Raw genomic sequence first — 20,654 nt, forward strand, 5'->3', positions numbered from 1 at the left:
GCTTCCTTGGTGACTTCATTTAATCTCAGAACTGAAGGTACGACTAAAATGCCTAAGACTCCTAATTTATCTCACCCCATCTCCAGGATCACCCATGGATACCTACCGATATCTTCATTTGGTTGTCTCAGATCAAATACATCAAAAACTGAACTCCTGATGTGGCCCTCACCTGTCCCTGAATGCCATGTCCATCTTGGTTAATGGAAGCACTTTCTTCCAGTACTCAGGTCACAACTTTGTCAGCATCCTTGATTTTTTTCCACACCCTACATCCAATTCATTGGGAAATCTCTTTATCCTATATCCGTAACATGACTATTTCTCAGTCCTATCTCTGTTACCACATAGGTCTTCACTGCCCCCCTCCTAACCTGTCTCCTTATTTCCGTCCTCTTCCCTCCCCTCAGCACAGATGCTAAAGTGACCTTTTTAAGCCTAAATTTCATCAGGTGATTTCTCTGCTCAGAATCTTCTAATGTCTCTCCAATTCACTTGGAGTGAAACCAATATCCTTACAATGGTCTCTAAAGCCCTATATGTTATTACCAGTTACCCATCTGATCCTTCTCCTCCTGCCTCACTCACTCCACTTCTTTAGCTTTGATCATCTCCTCATTCCTCAGGCATGCCAGAAAAACTCTCACCTCAGGGATGTTCTTATAGCCTGAAAAGCTTTTCTAGTCCTTATGCAAATGTTACCATCTCAATAAATCCTACTCTGGTCACCCTGTATTAAATTGCATTCCAACATCTCCTCTTCTCCTGATCCTTTTAACCTTTCCTTTTCTTTTTCCATTTCCTATGGGAAAGCTGTGTGCATCATATAGGAAGCTTTTAAAAACTACATAATTTAACTTATTTATTATGGTTGTGTTTATCATCCTTCCTACCCCAAATATAAACTCTCACAGTGTCAGAGTCTTCATTTTACTCACCAAGATATTCTAAGTTTTGGCAACAATGCCTGGCACATAGTGTCTAAATGGCTTTAATAAATAAGCCCACTCATGTAGAAAAGGGAAACATTTTAAAGGCATGTTAATCTTCTTTCTTCTGTTTGTTTTGAAAAACTGGCTTTCTCAACTCAAGTGCAATTTCTAACTTTGGCTTCGATCACCTTACTTGAAGCTTCACCTTTCCATTCTTTGGAGAAGATGACGTTCAAAAAGTTCATGATGATGGATAAAGTAAAACAGAATCGCCAAACACACAGAAAAGTAAAGTGAAGAATTACGACAACCATCTGGATATTTCAGCTACAATAATTCCTGCAAGGAACACCTGTCATCCATTGGAATATATAACTCCCAGCAGAAAGGCTTTAATTTGGGAATTTCAGTGTGGAGGTGGTGGGCTGAAAATGCGCATGGTGGGGGGCTGGCAGTGAAAAGGAAGTGGAAAGTAAAATGGTAGGAATATGGCTGTGCTAGAAAAAGTGTCGAGTACCAAACTTGTGTAAATGACCACACCTATAGGTCATGTGCTGGAAGTGCCTGTGCATTTTGGATGAGAAAATGTTCATAGGCATTCACGGCGCAGCCTCGAAAAGTTGATATTGATCCTTTCCTCAATTTGAAATATACCTCCATCCCTAGCTTCATTTTTAAAATTACACCAAACACTGAATTATGAAAAGTTTGTTTAACTTCTCCCCAAGCCAACAATCTAAAGCCTCAGCTTTTGCTGCTCCTTTGAACACACTCATCTGTTGGGGAAAAAACCAGGGTGGCTTTAAAGAGACCCCTTTCCAGCATGAAAGCATTTGAATCCAATCAAGGAGACAGGAGGGGCAACGACTAAACAAACACCTGCGTTAGTCGAGGAGCACTCAGAAGTAGGGCTTGACCTGCCCAAGGGGAGAATTTTACTAAGGAAAGCCCATTCTTGCAGAGGAGAAAAGCAAAACCCACCTTGTAGAAAATCAGCCACTTGCATGCACACTGTTTTGTCGCCATTTTCAATCATTTTTGCCTAATTGACTTCAATCAAGGTTTCCTATGATTTTTTTTTTTTTTCCAGTTTGACTCCCAGTGTTGAGAAAAATGATCAGTTAACAGTAAAGGTACTGGGTGAGGGAATTAAGTAAAGTGACTACTCTATTTCTTTAATATTGACACATTTTATCTATTTGGGAGAAATAAAAAGAAAGTAAAAGAAGTACTTTTCCAAATTCCCACCAAGGATGCTCAAGAGCAGTAGGTAGCCAGAGGAGTAAGAGAACAAAGAAGAGCTGACTGTTGAGAGATGAGAAGTAGGGGGTCTGGGTTGGGTGTGGTTTGTGGGGGGACACTGTAATTTATAGCAGAATAGTCAAACAATATTTTGTTGAGTAGGAGACATTTGAGCTAAGACCTGAAGAGGGTGAGGCTTTAAGTAGTAGATAGCAAAGACCCTGGAATTGGAATATCCTTGGTAGTTTTGAAGAATATCAGGGGTGCCATATGCCTAGAGTTGAGAGATCCTGCTTTATTTCTCTTTATACTGCTCAGTACCACCACCAGACATGTTAATTGTGAATATTGCCATCAACTAAAATAATGCCTGGCACACAGTAGGCACTGTGGTGGGGACTGTACTTTGCCACCTTGCAGGAATGAAAGCTCCTGGGAGGACTGACAAAAGAGAATTCTCTCCTATCAATCTCCATTAGACATTATCTACAACCAAGAAAATTGCCCAGAGTTATCCCTCTTCCTGACAAGAGCGGATCATGCAGAAATATAAAAGCCTAGATGACATGTATTTGCGACACATGCAAAGAGCCACCCAACTTCTGGAAATTTCTATGGGGTTGGCTGAACCTTTTATTGAGAATACATCAGAGCTCACCTTTTCCCCTTGCTCAATTTTGCTTCCTTCCACTCCTTTTCACAGATATTGATTTCAAGAGTACTCCCTATTTAATGTGCTCCATCTCAAATTCTGCTTCCCAAGGACCCCTAACTGAGTTGATTTCAGGAGTGGTACTGAGAAAATAGATGCTCAATTGGGGTTTTGGAGGTGGGCCACCTGACAACTGGCTGGCAACACTGCTGGAGCATGATATGTTCCTCACTTGAGGTAGCAGGGTAATTGTTAAAACTTGTATCGGTGGTAAACCAGGATGATACATAATGAAAATAGTTATCTTATTTAGTATATTGGATAGGCATTTGAGAAGTATGGGAGAAGTAGTAGTATAAGGACTTGAGAATGGATGGCAATAGCTAAGTTCAATTTCACTCTGGCAAACTATAAATCACTCAACAATTTAAAGTTTGGAAGCCAAGAGGCCTCCTTGGCAGCATATGAAGAGGCTCCCATTTCTTTTTGTGTTTAGATTTTATTTTAAGACAGCATCTAACTATGTTGCCTATGCTGGTCTTGAACATGAAATCCTCCTGCCTTAGCCTTCTGAGTAGATGGGGTTATAGGCAGAGACTTCCATTTCTTGTAGTGGGAAGACACAGAAAACCAAAGAACAGGACTAAGACTTAATAATAAAAGAAGACAATGTCAAGACTTTTATTATTAGAGAATAGACTCTCACACAGGGATGGGGACTTCCAGGTTAAGGCACTTGGAAATCAGAAGTCCCTGTATACAGTAATAATCTGCTAAACGCTTAAAGCCAGCTCTCCACTGTATTTGATGAATACACTTTTAAACTCATTCCATGTTATTTTCCCCATTACTTTCTTTATATAGACAACTCAGAGAAAAAAGAATCAATTCCTGATTTATGGTGTTCTCAAATTTTCATAGGGCAAATACTCCCACCATGGCCAGTTTCAAGCTATTAATGTGACATCACTAACATAGAGGTGGGAAGAGCTGCTCAATAGCATGCTATTATGTTATTTCCTCTACATCTATATAAACAGTATCAAGATCATAAATAAAAGTAAAACAATTAGGAAGTGAAGAGTTCTGAGTATTACTTGTGTTATTTTTTTAATTTAATTGTAAATTTGTATCATTTTATTATACTAATGACTGTTTTTACAAGCAGTTCACAACATTTCTGAAAATTGAACAATAGACTCTCAAGAGCTGGAGCAAACTGGCTGTACATTCTAGGAAGTGAATTAAAATCAGAGAACATGGTGTAATACCATGCCTTGAAAAATCTAACACATCAGGAATATGCATTTTCTTTACATAGCCAATGTCATATTAATGAGAATGGTATATTATAAATAGAAGAATCTCTTAGACTATCACTTTGCCATCTTTAGTTTTGGAAATCAGTGAGTTTAAAACTGCTCGCTTTCTTTCCTTCCTTCCTTCCTTCCTTCCTTCCTTCCTTCCTTCCTTCCTTCCTTCCTTCCTTTCTTTCTTTGAAAATTTACAAGTGTAAGAGCCAATTCAGTTTCCTTAAATGACAGAACACAAGTATTCTCCTTGTACCTAAATTTTGCCAACAATACTTTCTTAGTAACAGAATCCCTGTAGTTGGTTAGGGATTATTTTACAATGTGACAAAAGATTACAATATAAAATCTGTTCCAATTAACATTCTTAAAATGTTTGCCTGCTGGAGGAAGAATTTTTCTCATTTCTTTAAAGGGTATGAATTTTCTTTCAACATACTAAATACTAAAAGTATTTTAAACCTCCTCTCTCAGTTTATTGGAGCTGGCTGTAAAAAGAATGGGATGGAGTCAGGAAATTTCAAATAAGAAAGTATCATGGCTATACTTTTAGGATGCAAAACTAGAGCTTAGATGACAATAATGTGGAGAATATGTATTGTTAGCCTATATTTTATTTTAATATTCCTTCATTGACCTACAGAATTATTCACTTACTTAATCATTACTTTAATGAATATTTATAGAATGCCTACTTAGTGCAAGATGTGGTACTACAGATGGAAAAACAGTTAAATATACTAAAGATATAAAAAGAATTTAAAACCAATTATCTAGAAATACAATGTCTGCTTATGTTACAGTGCAGATTTCCCCCACCCCCACCCCCAGCAGCAGGACTAGAACAAGAAACTTCTCAGCTGAGGGCATTTCCTGGCTTTAAAGGAGACAAACACCTTTTCTGGTCACAGCTCTTCTAGCAGCTTCTAGTCCTGGAGGAGCTAAAGCAGGAGGAGATTTGGTTTGCAATGTTACCATTGGGGTAGTAAGTTAGCATTCCCAAAGACTTCCTTTACTTTCCTCTACCTACCTTCTTCCTCCCCGAACTGAGGGTCTTTGAGGAAATTGCTCTGAAAGGTAATGTAGAGGAAGAACCTAAAGAGGGAAGGTGGCTGTGGGGATTCCTTTTCCTTTTCCTTGGTGAAGGATGATTTTTTTAAGCACCATTGTGAAATGAACTCTGAAGGGTAAACTGATTGGGGTAGCTGGATGCATTCTCCATTGTTTTCAGAGTTGACACAAGATGCTACAGTCTCATATTAAAAAAAATAAAGACTATAATAATTTCCAAATTTTCAGACATAATCTTTTTCTAGTATGTACAAAATCTGCCATCTAAAATTACTAGTAAGTATGATGAGTTTTGGGCTAATAGAGTCATTGGCTCTCTCCATTACTTCAAGTGATTAAAAACTGACTTTATTAAGCTAAGCAAGAATTTAAAAGAAAAAATATCTTAAGAGCTAATATTGCCTATTGCCCATGTCATACCCATGGAAAAGATTTTGCAGCTGCTGCTGACTTTGCCTGTGGTGCTCGATTAGCCCCAGACAGGTCACAATGAAAAAGATCCTCTTCACAGAGGTCATCCCTGAAAACTAGAGAGAAAGAACCTCTCTGCAGCCAGCTCCTTCACAGTCCTCTTTTTCAGTTTCTCTGTAGAAATGATGCTATTTTCAAATTAATTTGTTTCTTTGTTGATTTTTGTGTCTCCTCCCTTAACCAACTGGCAGGATGGCTGAGCTCTTGCCTTCCTTGTTCACGGCTCTGTCCTTCCTGTGCATCTGGCATATAGTAAGACCCCCATGACTCCACTTTAAATGAACCTATAAGTGAACAGGTGCATTTAGTTGCTTCAAATTTCTATGTTATGTTCTTATGGGGAGTCCCATGATGGATTCAAATGCTTAGATGATTTATGCTTGGCCTAGATGCTTAGTGTTCTGAATGCTGTACTAGTAAGTTACTGATAGTCGTGGTTCATTCAAAAATATTATGGGGTTTATTTCTATGATTGGGTTTGTTTTAGAATTTTATGGGTCAATATTTTCACTAACTAGGGCCTCTATCTCTTCGAAACACTTATTAACTTTGCTGATACTTAGCACTTTGTTTCCCTTATTAGGACTGATAATTTGAAATTAGAAACTGTTGTACAGAGCAGTTACTAGTTATCCTGTGTATAGTTTAGGACCCATACTTTATGGACCAAATAAGTCATAAGATATACAAGTGGCCATGAATTATGTGACTTAAGCCTGCAGGGAGAATTTACTCTTGGATCCAGATGAATGAGTTTGGGCTGAGGCCCAGGAAGTGAGTAAAGCTTAATCTAAAGCAGAGAAGTTATCATTATTATTATCACTGGCAAAAGTGCCTGAATTAAGCAAACACTCATTGTGCCTCACTTTGCCAGTTTATAGAATAAATGTTACTCTACTGTGACAGTTCAATGAGAGAACAATTCCTTCCCCTACTAGCAAAAAAAATCAGTGTTCTCTAGTGTTGCCCACCTACAAGATTCCTCAGAACAGAGGAACATTCATGTGTTCCACAATCCACCCTCGGTTTGTTTGTCTTCTTGGTCAGGCATGTTATTGTAGATAATACTAAAATAATTCCCAAAATAGCTTGCTTATGCAATGTTACTGACTTTATTTGCTTCTGGGCCCTTCTTAACTTTCCCAAACTCAGCTACTATCAAGCAGTAGTGTTTAAAGAAGTCTAGGAAGGAATTTGGATAAAACAAAATGACCTTAGCAAACTCATTCATTCCTGCCTGATCCTACACTGTAGGAATGTTTATCTTCTGTTAAAGGCCACTCTTTTCCATATCTTTCAAGTCTTTCCTTTTTTTGGCCCATCAAGAGGATCTGCAAACGTCAAATCCTTCACTCAGTTTTGAACACATTTCACTCAATCTGTTTCTAGGGTGTGGCAGGTTGAGTTTTTGTACCCAATTCTTTATCACTTTCTATATTCAGATGCTTTACCACATGGTTTTGCATTCTCTCCTACTGAAGACAGAGCGTCCATTCCTGCCTCATGACTTTGGATGATAGTATGTTAGTAGAAGTGATGCAAAAACAGCTTGAATGGGCTTAGATGACTGGGCTTGCCACTTAGTGTGCCTTTGCCATCATCAAGAGATGAATGTGCTCTGAATAGCCCAGTGGGACCAAGGAGGATGAAAGACATGTGGGGAAGACCCAGTCTGCAGACCTGCAATGTAAAGTGAAACCAGTCCAAGGATCTGTGAGAATAATTTTTTTTTCCTGCCACTGAGTTTTGATGTTGTTTGTTAATGAACTATTATTGTGACCAAAGCTAATTGATACAAGATGTAACTCTTTCCATAGCAGAGTCAAATGTTTACAACTTTACGTAAAATAGTTCAGCTACTTATTGTCCCAATTTTCCAAGAGTACTGGTTCCATCTTTGCATAATAAAAATGCACGTGAGAATGCTTTCTCACAGTAAGAGAAGTTTTCTTCTAAAGGCGAAATTTTTCTCTTTGAAGACAGAAAACCAATAGCCATTTTTAAATGGCCATTTTTCCATCACTGAAAAAAAAAAAATTAAAGTCTAGCTGAGCATTTCGCTCCATATAAAAACTTGGACTTAATCAAAAATACAAGTGAAAAAAAAAATACAAGTGAGTGAGTGTTTTTCTCTGATGAAGTATTTCTCTATAAACATATCTTTCTCTTATAAAAATATTCCTTGCAAAAAATGATCCTTTTACTATGCTGACTCTTGTCAGGGATCCCATGTCCCTAAGAGCTGGCAAGGACAGCATCTTGTTTATGTTTGTGTCTTCAGCAACAGATGCTGAGCCTCCATCTGTGGTTGGTCAACAGTTGTTTGATGAGTTTCTTTATAACTGTATGCAGGTCCTATCGTCATTCATTTGAATGGGAGAAACCTGAGGACTGAGATGACCTTAGAGAGGCTTTAGAGAAAGTGGTATTGATGATGAGCCTGAAAGATTGGATAGGATCAGAGTTGAAAGAGAAGAGATGGGGAAGTATTTTAAGGAGCGAGTGAAATAAGCAAAATATAAGGACTAGAAAACACAAAACTCACATGGAACCATTTTGAACATAATTTACTTTACAAATATTTTTATACATAATTTTAAAGAAACAGTGACTGGGAAAAAATAAAGGTATATATGATTAATCAAATACCAATGAATACTAACAGTATTTTTCACAAGGTAGGTATTGAAGAAAGTTTTGGATAAAGCAAAACAAACCAAAACCCCAGCTATTTTCTTTTCACTGGTATTTTGAAAACTGGTGAACAGACACATTCCAACCATGTTCTGTTTCTACTTTAGTCCTATTGCTCCAAGTACCCCTAAAAATTCCTTGAGATGTGCTTTAATCTCCACCATATTTTGTATATCACTATTCCTCATTTCTCAAACCTATCTTGAAGCACATTTGAATCAAATGGGTTCAATATCTTGCATTGTCTTTATGTCAGCCACACTACACTGGTCTGTATGCTCAAATAGTTGTTATCATTATTTTAATTAATAGCTATATAATTAGCAGTAACTATGTTAGTAATAGCTTATCAGATTGGTTCATTATTTCAACTGCACCATGGAGTTGGCTTCAAATTTATGCCTACTTTTTTTTTTGTTAAGGAAACTGAGACTTAGAGATAGTAAACGATTAAGAGATTAAGTACCAAGTCATACTGGGAGTAAGTGGCAGCGCCATGACTCAAGCTCAGATCTGCCTAGAACCAACACCATGTTATTTTTAATTGAACTGACCAGGCACATTTAAGAACACCATCAATAAATAAAGTATGACTTTATTTCAGTGATACTTCCTATTTCAGTCCATGGCCAAATAAATCATTGCAATGCAAATTGATGTGTTACACACTTCATACATGTATATGCGTGTATCTACAGAGTAATTGACCTCTCTCACTCATTGATGTTAAAACTTGATAATTGTTTTAGTGACATGCAAACCACATGCATCCTTTTTCATTCTGCATACCCTGGCATGCTCATCTACCTTTCTCAGCTCAGGATTATAGTGTGCTCATACCCAGGAACAGCAAGCCTACTGATGCCACCTTAAAGTCAGTGCTTAAAGAATCTCATTAAAAAAGTGGAGATTTCCTCTGTAATTAAAGCTTGACAAGAAATCTCCCCAAAATCCTTTGTACTTGAAAATGCTTTTAGCTTATTTAAAGCTCTGTAGGAAGCAGTTTTACATTTTTTCAGTTGCAACTAAAATCACCTTATGAGCTGCCAAATGGAAACTGGGAAAGTTCAGTGAATGGGATGGTGCCTCCTACAAAACTTTCCTTGCAGAATAAAGTCGTCATGTGCCCTGCTTAAATAGCTATCTCTCCCTTTATTTCCCAAATAAAAATTAGGAATTCTTCAGGACACATGTATTAATTAAAGATATGAGTGCTCAATAGTCCACCTGAGACAATGAATATACCCTTGGAAGGGCTGTGAGCTGGAACAGAGCCATATTAGAGTAAAGCTTTGATGTGATATTAAAATTAAGTTAGTATTAATCCAAAATAGATTGTTTTAAGCTAAGATGTCAATTCTAATTTCCAACACAACTGCTAAGAAAATAACTCTAAAAAAATTGTTAAAGTGCACAAGGGAATTAAAATGGTATGCAGAAAAATAATTATTTAATACAAAGGAGGGATGTAATGAAAGAATTAAGAAATAAAAAAGACAAAACAGAAAACAGCAGCTATAAATAACACTTTATTAGCAATTATTAAATGTAAATGGGTGAACAACTACAAAGCAAGATATTGGCAGATTTTTTTTAAAAAAAAAATTATGCTTTTTTTTTTTGGTTGTAGATAAACACAATACCCTTATTTATTTTATGTAGTGCTGAGGATCGAACCCAATGACTTATACTTGCAAGGCAAATGCTCCACCACTAAACCACAACCCCAGCCCCATGTTGGCAGATTTTTAAAAATGATCTGATTGTTTCCTATCTATAAATGACATGTTTTATATTTAAAAATATAAATATGTTGAAATTAAAGAGCAGAAAAAAGTTTGCCATGTAAGACATAACCAAAGGAGAGCTAGAATGGTTATACTAATATCCTAAAAAACAGACTTGAACACAAAAATTGTCAGTAGAGAAAAGATCATTTTATAATTTCAAAAGGGTCAATCTTTCAAGAAGACATAATGATGATAACATATATATGTACATACTTGACAATAGAACTCCAAAGTACATGAAGCAAAATCTACAGAATTCAAGAGTGAAACAGAAATTCAACAGTAAGAGAGATCTCAATGTCTCATTTTCCAATAAAGAATAGAATAGACAGAAGATCAAAATTGGAAATCGAAAGCTTGACAAAAGTACAAACCTTCTAAATATAACAGGCATCTATTAAACACTCCAATAAGCAGTGACAAAATACACAGTCTTCTCAAATTTACAAAGAGTCTGTGGGATAGACCATATTGTAGGCATAAAACAAGTCTAAGTGAACTAAAATCTTACAAAGTATATTCTCTGATTGCAATGGAATTACATTAGAAAGAATACCAGAGAAAAACTTGGGAAATTCATAAGTACATAAGTATACGAGAGTTGAAAAAAAATGTACCTAAATAATCAATGGGTTAAAGAAGAAATCTCAAGGGAAATTAGAATATATTTTGTTTATACATCATAGAAAAAATTATGGGATAGAGCTAACTATATTTCAAATAGGAAGTACCTCAATTCAATCATTAAACTCTTGCTTTAAAGAACTAGAAAAAGAAGAGTAAATGAATCCTAAGGCAAGCAGAGGAAGAATGAAAGAGAATTTTCTGACTATTAATACAATTAGTGATTTTTCTATAGTCCCATAGTAAAAAAAATTATATGAAGGGTTTATTGTAATCACAAATAAAGAGGCAATTTTAAATTTTATTTTATAATTATAAAACTAACATTAGTTCACTGTAGTTAGATTTGAAATTGCCAGAAAGCATTTAAAAAATCACAGCCTAGAGTTGCCTATCATTAACATTTAGTAAATTCCCTTACAATGCTTATTCTAAGTCCACATGTATAAACCCTATATAGAAGAAAGGAAATTGATGCATATCTCTCTATATTTTTTACTTGATATTTGATTGTAAATTTCCTGGGGTAATAATATTTTAAAAATATTTTCAATGACAGCATAATAATGCTCCATACAAATAAAGCTTAATTTATTGAACCATTTTCCTATTTTGGGACGTTTAGAGAGCTTCTAATATTTTTCTTAGAATAAATTCCTAGATGCAAGATTACTGAGTCAATGATTAAACTGCTTTTAAATCTTCCTACTGTTGTGATGATTTGCTTTTCAGAAACGTAGTACCAATTTACATTAACACCAACAGTGCATTGGAATGCCTGTAAAGATAATATTTTCTGAATCGAAATTGAGTAATAGCATTTGATGAACACTAATATATTAACAGAATCAAAAATTAAAATGATTTAAATTTAAGGCCATTCCAGAAAAATTATGCCATGGTTTTAAAAATCAATAAAGGAATTATGATTTCCTTTCAATGAACACCCAAAATACTGCTAGATTGATTTAATTGTTTTTTGATACATATAATCATAAAATATACACTTGGAAAGGAATTTAGAATCCTTGTGTCCAACCACTTAGTTTTAGATTTGACAAAAGACTATTTAACTAAAGCTCAAGTCATATGGTTGTTCCCATGACTTAAGAGTTCAGTGCTTTGTTTTGTGAACAATTTATTATTTAAAGTACAAGTAATAAAATGAAGCAGGAGGCATCACAAAACCGGACCTTAAATTATTCTACAGAGCCATAGTAACAAAAACAGCGTGGTATTTGGCATCAAAAAAGATACATGATTAATGGTACAGAACAGAAGACAGAGACAAACCCACATAAACACAGTTATATCATACTAGATAAAGGTGCTAAAAACATTCACTGGAGAAAAGATATCTTCTTCAACAACTGATGCTGAGAAAATTGGAAACCCATCTGTAGCGAAATGAAATTAAACCCCTATCTCTCACCCTGCATAAAACCCATGTCAAAGTAGATCAAGGACTTAAGCATTATAACAGAGACCCTGTGCCTAATAGAAAAAAAGCCAGGCGGGGTGTGGGGGGGAGCATATTTCTACCATGTTGACTTGAACTGATTTCCTTAACAAGACTCCTAAAGCACAAGAAGTAAAATCAAGAATCAATAAGTGAGATGGAATCAAACTAAAAAGCTTCTTCACTGCAAAGGAAACAATCATGAATGTGAAGAGAGAACCTTTAGAATGGGAGAAAATCTTTACCACATGCACCTTACATAGAGCATTAATCTCCAGGATATATAAGGAACTCAGAAAACTTTACACCAAAAATATAAATAACCCAATGAATAAATGGGCTAAGGAGCTGAACAGACCCTTCACAGAAGAAGAAATACAATTGGTCAACAAATATATGAAAAATATTCAACATTTCTAGCAAGTAGAGAAATACAAATCAAAGCTACTCTAAGATTTCATCTCACTCCAGTCAGAAAGACAATTATCAAGAATACAAACAACAATAAATGTTGGTGACTTTGTTGGGGGAAAGGCACACTCATTCATTGCTTATGGGACTGCAAATTGGTGCAACCACTCTGGAAAGTGGTGTAGAGATCCCTCAGAAAACTTGGGAATAGAACCACCATTTAACCCAGTCATCCCACTCCTTATTTTATACCCAAAGGACTTAAAATCAGAATACTACAGCAACGCAGCCACTTTGATGTTTAGCAGCTCAATTCACCATAGCTAAACTATGAAACCGACCTAAGTGCCCTTCAACAGATGAAGAAAATGTGGTATATATACACAATTGAATATTACTCAGGCTTAAATAAGAATTATGAAATTAATGCATTTTCAGGTAAATGGATGGAGCTGGAAAATATACTAAGTGAAATAAGCCAATTCCAAAGAACCAAAGACTAAATGTTTTGTCTGATATGTGAATGCTAATTTATAATAAGATTGTGGGGAGGAGAATAGAGGTACTTTGGATTACATAGAGGTGAGTGAAGGAGGGGAATCGATCTGGGGGTAGGAATGATTGTAGAATAAATTGGACTTTATTACCCTATATTCATATATGATTACACGACCTGTGATAACTACATCATGTACAACCAGAAGAATGAGAAGTTATACTCCATTTACGTATGATGTGTCAAAATGCATTCTACTGTCATGTATAACTAATTAGAACAAATTAAGAAAATGCAAGTAGTATCTCATTATACTTATGCATAAATTCAAAGATTACCAATATCAAATGTACAGATAATAAGCTATATAAATGTATTTATTAGAGGTTTAAGCATACAAACATTGAAATATTCAGAGGTAATATAAAATATACAGATATTTGCATATATAAAATACCTATATAATATAAATACAGAAATATATTTGCATCATATGTGTGTGTATATATATTCCCTCCCATCCTCAATCCACTCTGCTTCTACTTCTGAGGTGTAGCCTACTCCCAGGGTTGAGGATGTTGCTCAGTGGCAGAGTTTACATAGCATGTATGGTTCCATCCCTAGTACTGCAAAAAGAGAGAGAAGTAATCATCTTTCAAAGGTTTGATAGAGATTCTCCAAATTCTTAAGATAAAATATTTAATATTTATGGTAGTATATCCCCAACATATTTTTTAACTTAATATATTCTGGAGGTCATTTCTTAACAGCACATAGGGATCTATCTGTATTTTTAGTTGCTAAAGAGGAATAGAACATGGACATATAATTTTTCCACTCTTTTCTTTTGAAGGGTATTTAATTTGCTTCAATCTCTTGCTTTCACAACCAGTGCTGCAACAGACATCTTTGAACATACACCCTCATGTATATGTGCAAGTGCTTCTATGGGATAGCTCTCTGGAAGTCAAGTTACTGGGCCAGTGGGTAATGCATATACTGCCCACTGTCTTCCAAATAGGCTATACTATCACCATTAGTGGGAGAGGTCTTTCCTAATAATGTCCTGAGAAACTTTGACTATGTTAAGTTGTCAAAGGGACTCTACAGATGTGATTGAGGTAAAGAACATTGAAATAGAGAGATTATTCAAAATCATCCCATTGGGCCAAACCTAACCACCAAATCTTTTTTTTTTTTTTTTTTTGAGAGAGAGAGAGAGAGAATTTTTTAATATTATTTTTCAGTTTTCGGTGGACACAACATCTTCATTTGTATGTGGTGCTGAGGATCGAACCCAAGCAGCACGCATGCCAGGCTAGCGCGCTACCGCTTGAACCACATCCCCAGCCCACCACCGAATCTTAAAAGCCGAGAATCTGTCCTAGCTGTGATCAGAGAGGGAAGTGCGACTACAGAACAATATTCAGAGAGATGAAGCATTGCTGGCTTTAAAGATGCTTAAAGGAAACCAAAAATACCAATGTCTTCTTGGGGCTGGAAAAGTCAAAGAAAGGGATTTTCCTTTTAGAGTGTCCAGAAAAGACTGAGGCCATTCAGATAACTTGACCTTGACGACTTAGACCAATGTCAGACCTACAAAATTATGATAGTAAGTTTGTTCTGTTTTAATCCACTAAATTCATAGCAAGTTTTACTGCAGCAATAGAAAACTAATAAAATTTTTCTAAGAGAATACCCATTTAAAAAATTTTAGCATTAATATTATCAGTCTTTTTAAACTTTTACAAATCTGAGAGTCAAAATGGCAATCCACTGTTGCCTTCATTTTAATTCCCCTGATTTTGGATGAGGCTCAACTTCTTTTCATTCTGTCTTGACCCTTTGAATTTCTTCTGTGACTTGGCTGAGAATAATTCTGTTGGATTGTTTGACATTTCTGATTGATTTGTAGTTTCTTTAATTTTTGCATTCTTATATTAGAACTTGAGAGTCTTTGCTCGCTTTATGTGTGCCAAATATTTTCCCTTAGTTTGTCATTTGTTTTATTTTCTCACACCCACTGTACTTTATCAAGTGTCTGGATCTGCCTCCCGATTTTGGAGCTCCTCACTTGGTGCTGTCTCTGGCTAAGTGCTGCCTGCATGTGTCATGCACAAAGACATTGTTGACTATGGCCTGATCTACACTGGTTGACTGCACCAGGGTTGAATAGATAAGAACATCACTTCACTCTATGGAGGAGAGGTAGGGAATTTTTTTTAATATATTTTCTTTAATTTTTTTAAGTTGTCGATGAATCTTTATTTTATTCATTTATTTATATGCAGTACTGAGAATTGAACCCAGTGCCTCACACATGCTAAGCAAGTACTCTACCATTGAGCTACAAAGCCAGCCCTAGAATTTTGCTTTTTAAAGTATAAGAAAGGTACAAGATAGTAGAGAAGACTGCATTCTTAGAAAAAAAAAAGTAAAAGAATTCCACAGATCCTGTAAAATCAATGAGCTGAGAATCTGACAGATTATTTCAGAATCTGTATAACCTGCTGTAAGAAAATAAAGGGGTGCTGAGTGCGGCGTGTGTGTTTAGGGTCAGTTCTACTCTGTTCTTATCCTATCCTGTTCTCACTAAGCCAAATTTTTTAAAAGGAAATCTCTAGAGACTCAGGAGATTTACACACCATTTAAAACATAATTTGTTACTAAAATGATTAAAAGCTAATATTTATTGATGATTACCATGTACCAAGCTTCCCATAGAATCCTATCAACATCCCATAAAGAGGGTACTATTATCCCATTATATAAGTAGGAATACTAAGGCTCACCGAGGTAACTTGCTCAAGATCTCATTACATGATAGAACCTGAATTTTAGCCTCAGAAGCCAGTGATCTTAACTTCTAGGATAATGCTAGATATCAAATATAAAAGCTAGTCTGCACCATTCTATGCTAAAATCTCTCCAATAATCTGAAACAGTGAAACATTCTGAATTAGGACCTGTTTATTTTTCAGAATATATACAGTAACTAAGAACCAGGTTACAAAGGGTCCAAAGGAATTTTTTTAAAAAAAATATCCGATTAAATAGATACCAGGGTTTTATAATTAGTCATTGGTTTTCCAGTTGATTACCTATTTTGAAATAGTCAATAGGGCTTGGAAAGTAGCTTCCTCCATTCCTCTACAATTTTATTTACTCTATAATTTGCAAAGTGAATCTTTGGTTCATAGATAATAAATGCAGAAACTTCATTACACATCCTGATTCATCTCAAATTTTGGATTTGCGTCATCCAAATTAATGAATTTAACCATTAGGTTTTTCTGGTTTCTCATTGACATGCCTATACTGGGATTGGAAGACAATTCCAAGTGTATCAATCCAAGGGCATCAAAGAGTCCTGGAAGGCAATTCCAAGTGTAACTGCAAGTGTATCAGAGAGTAGACCAACTGCCCAATGAAAAGAAAAAGGTATTCTGGGGACATTAACAGCCTGCTGAAAAGCTGTCAGATGGCCCCAGGGATGCAGCCAAATAGAGAGGCTGTCCCTGCCCTGGAGTCCTTCTGCCCTGAGGGGGCCCCAAGACAAGCACTTTGCAGAACCACTGCATTCACATAAGACAGGACCTTCCCTTAGCTCACAAAACCTGAGTCTCCTCACAGAAAAGGCTGAATCAGCATATTCAATGAAAATTCCTCTCCCTGTATCTTTCCAGAAGAAATCAGCCACTTCATTACCAACAAATATATAGAACACTTTTTGACCATTTTGACAAAAGAAGGAGGAAAGAAGGGGGAAGGAGAAGAGGGGAAGTGCTAAGGACTGAATCAGAGCGAATTATAGTCCATGCTTTTGTGATTATGTCAAAATGAAACCTAATGTTATATATAATTAAAAAGAATCAATTAAAAAATAAAATTGTATGTGGTGTGTGTGTGTGTGTGTGTGTGTGTGTGTGTGTGTGTTCTTTTAAATCTTAAGAGACACCTGATTAAAACAGAATCTTAAGTAAGATTCCTGGAAGTGGTTTTCATTTTTTAATTTTTTAAAATTTCATTTCATAAAGTCCCCCCACTTGCATTTTAAAATTACAAGGGAAACCCACTTCCTGAAGTTATTGATTAGTGATAAACTGTGAAGTAGACACAGGATGTTTACCAAAATTCTTTCCCTTGGGAAGCCATCTGTCCTCTGTGCCACAACTCTTCCCTGACATGGAAATAGGAACTTGACAGACTAATAAGAATGAACCTGACCTCCAGAGAAGAAGTTGGTCCTTCTCTGGCTTTGGGACCCAAAGGTCAAGGTCTTCCCTTGGGGTTCTGTTAGAACTAGCAGGAAATTCTGTCTCTTGCTTTTACAGGATGATCTGAAGTTAGCTTACCAGTAGCCATATATATATACATTTTTTTTAGTGACATCAAGAGGTGACTTCTTGGAATGAAAAACAACGAGGACAAAACCCAGAGGAAGGAGAATCAGTGGAGAGAAAACCCCACAGACATCACCTGAGTCCCCAGATCCCAGCGACATGCGCCAAAACATGCCTTTTAGCTTAAGTGGGTTTCTGCCCAGTTCTGTCACTTTTAAAAGGATTCTGAGTAGGACATTCTTCTGTGCCTAATCTGAATAGCTCGACCTTCCTCCCCCTCATAACATAAGACCCTCCTATGTGTACTGGTTACAACTTGCTCTTCACTTAATGGCACTTTTCCAGGTAGTATATTTAAAGCAATCTCATTCTTTTTAAAACAGGAGTACCTGCCATGTGACTGCAATCGTTCCTGTATTTTTAAACTACTCAACAATGACTGGTTTATTTTGTTCAGTTCCCAGTTTTTTATATTTCAACTCGTCTGCAGGGTGCATCTTGTACAAACATCTTTAGGCATTTTGGACAAGTCTTTTTATGAGATAAATTTATGGCAGTGGCATTTCTGGGTCAACAATTTCATAGAATTTTTCATAGAAATTTCCCAATCGCCCCCCAGAAGGGTCTGATCACAGATTCACAGCAATAGTGTACAAGAGAGGGCTCCTTTCCCAACACTCCAACCAAGGTGTGGAATATTATTACTCTTTTTAACCTTCAGTAATCTAAAAGGTAAATACAGATTTTATTGTTTTAGGATGTGATTCTTAAATTTTTAATGAGATCGAGACTCTTTTCTTCTATTGAATGGCTAAACATGTTTAGTTATTTTTCTGGGACATGCTTGTATACACCATCTCCCCATTTTCTTCTGGACTTTTCATGTTTTTCCTGTTGATTCATAACAGTTTGTTAGATATTAAGTATATTAATACAATACCTGTCATACATCTGCCATTGTTTCCTAATTGGTCTCATTTTTCAAATTCTCAAGAGAGCAAGTACCCCATTGTGAATGTCTAGTGCGTTCGGGTCCCTGGGTAAGGGTCATGAAATAACCGGGACACAGGGGATGCAGAGCCAAGGCAGCAATTGCAACTGCATGCTGAGGTTTATTTGCAAGTTTCTTTCATATTCTTCTTCTAACAAAGCAAGCAATTCTTCAATAACACTTTATCCACATTGCCCAAATATCATGCCTCAGCGGGTACACAGAGCTAAATTCAGATCGTTCCTGTTTATTTGATAAGTACCCTCCTAAAATTCTTTGTAGACATTATATACTCCCCTGAGGATGCATTTGTCTCTTCAGAATGTACTGTTCCCAGGACAAGTATGCAGGAAGCTTCTTCCTCTTGGCCAAACCATGCAGAACTTGTGACTTGCAATAAGGGGAAGAGAACTTTTCCTCCTCCTAACTGAGGTTTGCCTCAGCTGACCTAAATCACAACCACAGCTCTTGCAAAGTGTCAGGCCTGAGGGAGCTAAACTCTGCACACTTAAACCCCAACACCCCATGACCGAGGTTAATGATCCACATCTCCCAGGCTACAGGTTTTGCAATAAAATGGTGGACGACAGGAAAGAGATCACTATGGAAGGATTTCACAAAAAAAGCCAGAGGAATTTGTATTTGACCGTGAGTCAAATAATACCATGAATACAAGAGACTGGAACAAAAATCAGGTCATTAGGATGCTGGTCAAGTGAAGGCGAGCTACATGATCTGATGGCAGAGACAGAAGGACCCACTGGAAATGTTCTAGTCAATAAGTTTCTTCCAGTGATGACCAAAGTTCTAGTGCAAAGAAGATGCAGACCAATTCCAGAAGATGCCTTTCTTTGAGCTTCTGAAGTTTCAGATCCAGCTAAACATGGGTTTCTTACTAAAGAAGAAATGATCAAGTATCTGACTGAGAAAGACAGGCCTTTTCCCCAAGAAGAAATGGAAGAAATACAGTCTGCACCTGCTCCAAAACAAGGCACAAATCTGTACAAGGACTATACAACAATGTGGTGATAGACAAAGATGAAGTGTTCTTCATTCTACAGATGATTTCTAAGTGAAAGAACAATTTTTAAAAATTTCTTGTTTTTGTTATCTTCCCATGTTACCTTATAATTTCCATATCTGATATTTAATGCCCTGTGACATAGCCATTGCAAGATATTTTGTTTTTTAAAGATAATCATAACAATTCAAAACAAATATATTTACATATCTAGGCCTATAGGTTGATAAGGTGCTCATTATTTAAAAACTATTCTTACAACTCTCTAAAAAAAGGCAAATTTAGCGTGTCTTTCACCAGGCTGAAATTTTAATTTTCACGTGGCCACATATGTAATATAACTCTCTAGCATTTCAATAGATGCTTATAAACAATCCAATTTTTCTGTCCATGATTTTATGCTAACATAAAATTACTGGATGTAATTAATAATTATTTTATGAGGAAATCACTATAAATATTTTTAAAAACTTTTCTACTTCAAAGCATGTGATGATTTTGACTCCAGACAAGAGTCTGTAGCCCATCCTTCAAGTCATTAATGATTATCAACAGGCGAACTTATGTGTTAGGTTTCCAGTTGATCCCCACCACCTTGGCCAATGAAGTTGGGTGAATAAAGAAAGACTCTCAATTTTATTTTGGAATAAGAGTGTTGGAACACAAAACTCTGAGAAAGAGTGTTGGAACACAAAACTCTGAGAACACTTCTAGCACCAGACTTTCAAGAATCTATGAAATTTTTGTTCTTATTTTATTTATTTAAATCTTATAATAAGTTATTCATCAGTTTTTAATACACAGTAAATAGTTCTTAGTAGTGTTTTTAAAATATTTTGGGGGGAGGTGGTGTAAGAAGGGAATTAAATTTATTGAGGGCTTATCAAGTCCCAAGCACTGTACATGTATTGTTTAACTGAGTCTTCACAACAAACTCTTGTAACTCCATTTTGCAGATGAAGAAACTAAAACTACTGTAGTTCATTGAGATTAAGTGACATTTCTGGGGTTACACCACTGAGGTGTAGTAAATTTAAATGTCATCTAATCTTCATACTTACATGATATAGGTATTATAGGATTTGCTTTAGCTATTTTTGTTTTCTTAAATAGGTAAATATTTCTATGTTTTAAAAATTAAAATATA

General features: G+C 36.0%; 1 pseudogene; it reads left to right on the forward strand.

Moving 5' to 3' along the window:
- The first annotated feature begins 19,062 nt into the window (after nucleotides 1-19,062).
- On the forward strand, nucleotides 19,063-19,515 carry LOC143400061 (dynein regulatory complex protein 8 pseudogene; annotated as a pseudogene).
- Nucleotides 19,516-20,654: the final 1,139 nt, after the last annotated feature.

This window comes from Callospermophilus lateralis, chromosome 5 (genome assembly GCF_048772815.1).
Source record: "Callospermophilus lateralis isolate mCalLat2 chromosome 5, mCalLat2.hap1, whole genome shotgun sequence".
Taxonomy (NCBI): domain Eukaryota; kingdom Metazoa; phylum Chordata; class Mammalia; order Rodentia; family Sciuridae; genus Callospermophilus; species Callospermophilus lateralis.